General features: G+C 44.7%; 1 protein-coding gene across 2 annotated transcripts in view; it reads right to left on the bottom strand.

The window, feature by feature from the left end:
* The window catches only part of ZBTB14 (zinc finger and BTB domain containing 14), a 7354-nt gene extending 6895 nt beyond the window's left edge, over window positions 1–459 (bottom strand). For both annotated transcript variants that reach the window (XM_017867922.1, XM_017867926.1), the window contains exon 1: window positions 83–459. The gene's annotated coding sequence lies outside the window, so the exon portion shown is untranslated. The remainder of the gene's footprint in view (window positions 1–82) is intronic.
* Between the last annotated feature and the right edge of the window lie 7686 nt (window positions 460–8145).

Here is an 8145-nt window from a genome sequence, read left to right as displayed (position 1 = left end):
GGGCCGCCCCGCCAGCGCCGGCCGCCCCCGCGCCCGCCTCACGGACGGCCCCAGCCCCTTCCGCACCCTGGCCCGCGCTTACCTGCAGCCTGGCAGAGCCACAGACACTCCCGTGGGTTCCCCGCGCTCGCTAGCAAACGCAGGCCGGGACGGGATGGGCTCGGGGCGCGGGGGCACGGTGGGTGGCAGTGTGTTTTGGATTTTTTTTGGAGTTTGGGGAGGGGGCGGGGTGGGGGAAATCGTGCACGTCCCTGATGGTAGCAGCCCTCCTCCTGCACGAGCACAGAATGTCTAGCCGGCCGTGAACACCCCCACCGCCCCCCCCTTCCCGTGCATGCGCGGTGCGGGCTGGGGGGAAGGCGCGCCGCCGGCTTGCGCAGGCACGGAACCCGACCGGGTCTCTGAGTGGGCGAGCAGAGAAAGGGTTAATCCGGGCCCTTGCCGACGCTTTCGTTGTAGACTACGGGGCCGCCCCCGGAGGGCCCTGGCCTGCGCACGCGCGCGCACGCGCGCGGTTTAGAGCGCGCTGAGCCCGCGCGCGGGAGAAGGAATGGGCGGGGCAAGGGCGGGGCTTAAGGAGCCCGGGAACTTAAGCACGAGCGCCGCTCGCGGGCACCCGCCCCTCTTCGAGCTCCCTCCAGCTGACTCCTGGGCTCCCGCCCGCGCCCGGCGCCGGGGACGCGGGAGCCAGCGCTCCCGTGCGTGTGCATGTGCGTGGGCCAGAGCTGCCCCCGGGCGCGCGCAGGCCGGGCCCTGAGGCTGTGGGTCTCTGCCGCGGCTCGGAGCGGGTGCCCAGGCCACCTTCGCCCACCGCTCACACCGGCCGACACTGGGAGGAGCGCCCGCAGGTCTGCGGTCTTGCCTCTTGCCGCCGGCACATTGAGTTTGTAAGGGAGTGGACGGTGCACGATAAACATTTGCAGAACAAATGGAAAAAGTGACGTCTTCAATTTGTAGTGTAAAGCGCAACCCCAGTTGCCCAGCAGAAAGGGATCACCCATAGGGCTCTGGAGCTAGTAGGTCCGCGCCCGGACATTCCCAAGGAAAAGTCCCGGGGGCTGGAGGAGGCGACCCGTCTGTGGCAGTCGAGACCCTGGACTCGATTCGGAGAGCTCTGGTAACTCGGCTCTGCCCTTACATCCCTACTCAGCGCTAGTAATGGCTCTGTTGCTGTTGAACCACGTCGCCTTCCCTCTGACGCGGCGGCTGTGCCTGTGCCTGGCGTCGGGAGCTGGGAAGTCCCTCCCGCTCCCGCGTTTTCTACTCACCGAGATACAGGATGCCGGACAGCAATGCCGCGCCGCCTTAGAGTGGCTCCTGTTGCTTTACCTCACACGCGAACAGCGTTTCCCTGAAACGCGAAAGTTAATATCTAAAAATTAGAGCAGAAGCTTCCTCCTGGGCTTATGTAAAGATGACATAAGATAATGCTTGCAACAGGCACCTTAGTAAACATTTGGGAAATAATATGATGATTGGCTGTATTAATTTTCTAAAGGAAGTTCTACATGGCCTCAGTTGATTTTGTAATATTAATCGACTTAGGTTTAACGTTCCCCAAGGTGACTTTATACACATCTTTTTTGATGTTCACAAAGGCACCCAAGTTATGGCTTATATGGACGAAATAGGATGGAAGAGACCGGTTGTAGAGTCAGACATATCCAGTTCAAATATTGGGTAAATGGTTTAACTTCTCTAAACCTCAGCTGAAGCAGAGCTATGGAAAGCACCTACTAAGGCAGTTGTAAGGATTAAGTGAAATAATGCCCAGCTAAGTGCTTAGCTCAGGTATTAGCTCCATGATGGAAAATGACCTGCACCCACAGATAGTGGGTTCCAGTGGCCTGGACAGGACGAGAACCAAGTCTTCTGCCGCCAAAGTTAACACTCATAAGACATGATACTGTGTACTCGCTTGCTTTATTCTTGTTTGCATAGCTCTTGAAGTTGCATTTCAATCCTGTGTATGTTGTGTGTTTATGGGGGATAATAATAGTACTCTGTCATAGGGTTGCGTCACCACGCGGTAAAGCAGCCACTGCAGTTAGCACAGTGTGTGGACATGGCCAGTACTCAGTCATGGCGCATCTGTTGCTGGCACTCCCCCTTCTCCCTTACCACATATGGGGTTTCCCACTCATTCTGCGTGTATTTCTGGTCTGCCTACTGTGTAAAGACAATCTTTTTGCATATGGCTAGGAAAAGACTTCCCACGTTTCAACTAACCCGATAACATAATTCACAAGAGTTCTAAAGCACTAGAATGTATTTCTCAAGTGACGGTTCCTGACATCCTGGTTTTGTATCAATGAATCCTCTTCTCTCATTTGTTTTATGTTCATGTCACCTGGGCTCTGCCTGGCTGTCCCTTGCTGGTTCACAGGGGTTATGGGGATGAGTCTAAATTAAAGGGACAACTCTGTAGGAAGGAGGAGGGATGGGAAACCACAAAGGAACGGTCTGACTCAGGCCTGGTTTCTTGCCTGTGTTGCCACCCAAAAGTGCACCTCCCAGCACCCAAGAGGTTTTCAATAAACATCAGCTGACAGTAAGTGACAGCCTTGAATTTGACACTAAGGGGCTTTGTGAAAGTACACTGTGGAGTCAACGTGGGGGCAGGGCTTTCCTGAAATGCACTGACCCAAGGTCCTTGACAAAGTTTTCCTCCTTTTCCGACACCTGTGCTGGGTGACATTTGGAGCATGTCGTTCCTCACCTGGGACACCGATGGCCTTCTGAGTGGAACCTGTTTCTAAGAATTGTGAGGCCCAGACCATGGTGCCTGCAGTGTGCAGTCCCGGGTGCCAGGGTCTGATGTGGTTACAGAGCAGCCTGGTAAGGGACCATTTGGAAACATTATGTCTTACAGGCAGGGGAGGTTGATTTCTCCCTTATGTTGACCTTGGGCCCTCTGGCTGGTTTTGGAACAGCGGGATACCAGCAGATGAGAGTGGGCCGGGTCTGAGTAGAGGCTTTGAGAGCAGCCTTTGTTCTGCACCTCCTCCTCTGCTGTGACGCCCAGCATAACATGAACATGCTTAGGCCACAACCTCCTCTTCACCTTTTGAATGACAAACAGACCTGAGAATGAAACCACCCCAAAACCTGAGCCTAGCCAAGCCTAGGCAGAAGACAGCTCACCCACAGACCCATGAGTGAGAAGTCAATGTTTGTTTTAGAAGCCACTGGAAGGCTGGGTTTTATGCTTTGTTACTGAGCAAAATCTAATACATCTGTGCAAGAAAGTGTCCCACCCAATGCCATAACCACCCTCCCCTGGTGACTCTGAGAACACTGGATACAGTAAATGAACAAAAACCAGATCCAATCCCTGTCATCATGGAGATACTGAAATGCGCATTCAACACATAATCACATCGTTATACAATTGCATATTGCAATAAGTGCTTTTAAAGAAAGTTTAAAAGCACAGATGAAAAAGAGGAACAGGAGGAATTAATTTTACCTAGGAAATCAGTGAAAGCTTCTCCAAAGGCATACATTTAAGACCTGAAAGATGAGGGAGAGATACGCAAAGAGGGGGAAGAAATAGCATTTCAAGACAGAGACAGGAGCAGAGTGAATGAAAGAGTCGAACGAGCTTGGAGTACCTCAGGCTCTGCAAAAGTGGACGTGAGATGTGTTTGTGAGAACAACAGTGTCCAGCACCTGTAGGGCCTTGTGGTTTACAGGAAGGGGTCTGCACAATGAGAGCCTGGAAAGCTTGGGCCATTTAGGTGGAGGGGTTGAATCAAAGGAAGTTCCTGAACATCTGTCAGGGCAGGGAGCATCAGGACAAACTTGTCTTGTGCTTGTAGAGCATTGCTGCATGAGGATGGAGTTGGCCATGTGGAGGATCATTCTCCTATGGATCTGAACTGGTGGGGCATCTGGTCGATTCTGGGCACCAGACACTGCTGTATCTTCTCCCTCTGGAACCTGGTCATTTAGATTTCCTCATGGCCTTTTGGGTTAACATCAGAGGAAACTGGGTGAAGAGTTTCTGGAAACACTCTGTGTTATCTTGACAACTCTTCTGCAAATCCAATATTATTTTAAAACAAAAATTATTCTTGTTCATGTAATTATTTTTTCCTAGATACTTTCAAGATTTTTTCTTTGTCTTTAGTTTTCAGCATTTTTGATTATGGTGTTTTCTGAGTAGGGATTTCATTGCTTATACTGTTTGGGGATTGCTGAGATTCTTAAATACATAGGTTTATTTATATCTTTCTCTAAATTTGGGAAGCTTTCAGCTATTATTTTTTCACATTTTTTTCAGCAGCATATTATTTCTCCTTTTTTGAGACTCCAATGACAGGAACGTTGAGTTTTTAAAAATTATGTCGTAGGACCATAAGTCTTTTCATTGTTAAAAATACTTTCTCTGTGTTGTTCAGATGAAATAGTCTTTATTGATTCTCTACAATTCACTGACTTGTTCTGTTGCCGTCTCCATTCTGCCATTTAGCCTGTCCGGTCAGTTTTTTTGTTTCACTTGTATTTTTCAGTTTAAACATTTTTCATTTCTTTATATCTTCTATTTCTTTGCTAAGACTTCCTATTTTTCGATTTAAGAGTATTATAATTGCTTGTTGGAGAATTTATAATAGTTGCTTCCAAGTCTTTTTTACTTAATTCCAACATCACTGTCATCTCAATGTTGCCGTTTGTCGATTGTTTTTTGCCACGTGAGTTGAGATTTCCTGGGTCTTTGTATGCTGAATTATTTTGGATTGCATCTTGAACATTTTAAATATTATGTTATAATACCCTGGGTCTTGTTTAAATCCTATGGAAAATGTTGATATTTTAATTTTAATAGACAATTGGGTTATGTTCTGGTGACCAGTTTTTACACACTTTCTGTGTGCTGTGGTTTGGTGGTTTTGGATTGCTACTGGGATCTGTTTTATGTGGTCCAGGCATTGGCCAGTCTAGGACCTGATGATCTGTTAGTTCAATTCTCAAAGTCTTTTCTTTTCTTTCTTTCTTTTTTTTTTTTTTGAGATGGAGTCTCGCTTGCTCTGTCGCCCAGGCTGGAGTGCAGTGGCAAGATCTCTGCTCACTGGAAGCTCCGCCTCCCGGGCTCCCGGGTTCACACCATTCTCCTGCCTCAGCCTCCCGAGTAGCTGGGACTACAGGCGTCCGCCACTACGTCTGGCTAATTTTTTTGTATTTTTAGTAGAGACGGGGTTTCACAGTTTTCACCAGAATGGTCTCAGATCTCCTGACCTTATGATCCACCCACCTCGGTCTCCCAAAGTGCTGGGATTACAGGCGTGAGCCACCGTGCCCAGCCTCCCAAAGTCTTTTATATGCTGACTAGGCTCAGACCCAGCATGTGCAGCTCAAGGGGGAGCTTAGAGGTTCATAAACAATGTTGGGGCTCACTTTCCTAGGCTCATTCCTCTTCTGATTTCCCTGGTACTTTCTACCTCCCTGGAACTCCCTTTTCTGCTCCTACATCCAGAAAGTTGGGGCACTTCCATGGCTACACTCTCATCTACAGCCAAGTGGCAGAAGAACGAAAAGGAAAACAATGGTAAATTCCCTGCCGGCTTGGTGATAAGCTTTCTTGTTTTCTGACATGTTGATTTTAAAGAGCTATACATTTCCTCCTAAGGACTACTTTCTCCTTTCCAACGTATTTTTTTCATGTTATTTTATTTATATTCAGTTCTATGTATTTCTTTGGTTTCTTCATTACTTTTTAAATTCATGTTATTTAATAATGCTACTAACCCAAAATATTCCCATGTAATGTATGATTTTATAATATTGCTTCCAATTACATGGGAATATTTTTGAGTTATCTTTTTTTGGTAATTTCTTATTTTGGTATAATGCTAACACAGAAAATTTGCATGAATATAGTAAAAAAGAAGTCCTGTGTGCATTTTATTTTTATCCAGATTTACCAATTGTTAACATTTTGCCTTCATTTGCTTAATCATTTGTGCTCACATGTGCACACTGTCTCCAGACACACACACACACAGACACACACACACACACACTGAACCATCGTTTAAGAGTAAGGTACAAATATGCTCTTTCCCCTAAATACCTCAGTGTGTATTTCCTAAAAAAGGACACTCTTACGTGACTATAATACAATAGTCAAAATTAAGTATTTAACATTGATTGATACAATACTATTATCTAATGTGTTTATATTTACATTTCACCAATTGTTTCAATAATGTGTATTGTAATGTATATCAATTGTTTCCTGCTCCAAAATTACTCATTGCATTTAGCTAGCATGGATCTACCCTTTGTTATTTATTTCTAACCCTGTTTCATATTCTTCAAAACCAACGCTACTCTTTTTTCACATTCTGTGATTTGTCTTCTGGTAAAACACCTGTATCAGAGTGTTTGCATCATTTTAAGTTTAGTACATCAAGGGGAAGACTCCCTTTCTTCCTTGCTGTAACTTTCCCCATTACCAAGAAATACCATTATATTGTTATAGTCCTAGTTCCTAAAAACTCAGGATAACTTTGATTACCTTTCTTCTCTCAGTTGCAAAGCTCAGCTACTTTATTTACAGCAGAGTAGAGCACTCAGCTACACTTGAGAGTTTTCTGGAGGACCAATGTTAAGGTTTGACTTTTGTCCTTGAGCAAAGAATATTTCATCTGCTAGAGTGAAACATGTAGTCTTATATTAATATTCAAAATATTGTATTCTCTTTGAACCAGCATGTTATTGAAGCTTAAATTAGTTTCCTCTGGGCATTTAAAAAAAAATGTGAACATTTTCAAAGTATGGAACATCTCTTCATCCATCATATGGGCTGATGCCTGTCAATTACTCTTCTGCTCTGAGAGGGTATCCAGACCTATGACACTCCCAGATGTCTGAACCATTGCATTCTATAGGAGTGACACTTTTCTAACTTGCAGCTGGCATTCATATTAAATCTGTTCTTAATGCTTGATAGAAATATCTACCAAATTCTACTTAAATCAAATTCTTTTCTCTGTGACCCAAACTGTTTATAATAGTTTTTTTTTTTTTTGCTACTTTTCAAAACTGGTGTTCTATCATAGTAACATTTTCGGCCTATAATAGGCAAACTGTGTCATATTACTTCTGATGTTTAGTAAACTGTTTACTATAGTGCACCTATCACATATAGAATCAACTCATCAGTGTGGTTTAGAATGTAACATTTTATTTCATCAAAATTCTCATCACACTGCCAAAAATTATTAAAACTCAAATAAAACCTGCAATGCATTTAGCCATAGTTATGGCGAGCTAAAATTACAGTTTCCCATCTTGGACAATTGAAAAGCTATATTGTTTCCTCAACCGTAAAGACTTCATTCTCAGCATAAGTCAGTGAAAAACCAAAATGAAGATTCTCCAGTTGGTATCTGTTCTGATAGGTTTGTGCAAAGGGCATGCTACTTCTCTGTACCACTGCTGCCACCCCTGCCACCCCTGCCACTCCCACACCCATACTTAGTCTTTGCTATTCCGTGAGCGGAGTGGGCATGTTTCCCCCTCAGGACTTTGTGTACCTCTGCGATATTCAGGTTACATTGTTAAAATATATTTCAGATTCTCATTGTCTAAATAAAAATCACAGTAGCTGGACAAATAGCCATTGAAACAGCTCAAGCCCATAATGTCATATTCTTTAGCTTCTTATCCACTACCTCAAATTTCAGCCTGCCTTTACAAAGTTAGGAGACAAGTCCTCCACTTAATGCACAGAGGAAAAGCAAAGCAGTGGAGAGCCCTGAGTACAAATTGCCCAATGTCTGGGTACTGATTTGGGTCCAACCATTACCACTTACATGCCAATGTTTGTGGGAGAGGTTACTTCATGGTTCAAAATTTAGTCTCCTTACCTGTACAATCAGAATAAAGATAGTACCTACTTCATGAGGTTAATTGATTAATTGAATCCATAGTTATGAATACAATAAATCCTCACTTAAGATTGTGAAGATTCTTGGAAACTGCGACTTTAAACGAAATGACCCATAGAGAAACCAATTCTTTTTTTTCCCGTGAATGCTATAATGAAACAGCATTGAACTGAATGATGTTATTGGAGAATGTGCTGTATATCACTTCCTATCTGTTTTGCGCCACCCATTCTAGGCACTGTGGATATAG

Source organism: Rhinopithecus bieti, unplaced genomic scaffold (genome assembly GCF_001698545.2).
Source record: "Rhinopithecus bieti isolate Rb0 unplaced genomic scaffold, ASM169854v2 scaffold_3856, whole genome shotgun sequence".
Classification (NCBI taxonomy): domain Eukaryota; kingdom Metazoa; phylum Chordata; class Mammalia; order Primates; family Cercopithecidae; genus Rhinopithecus; species Rhinopithecus bieti.
Note: the sequence above shows the minus strand (reverse complement) of the source record. Positions and strands in the feature narration are given on the sequence as shown.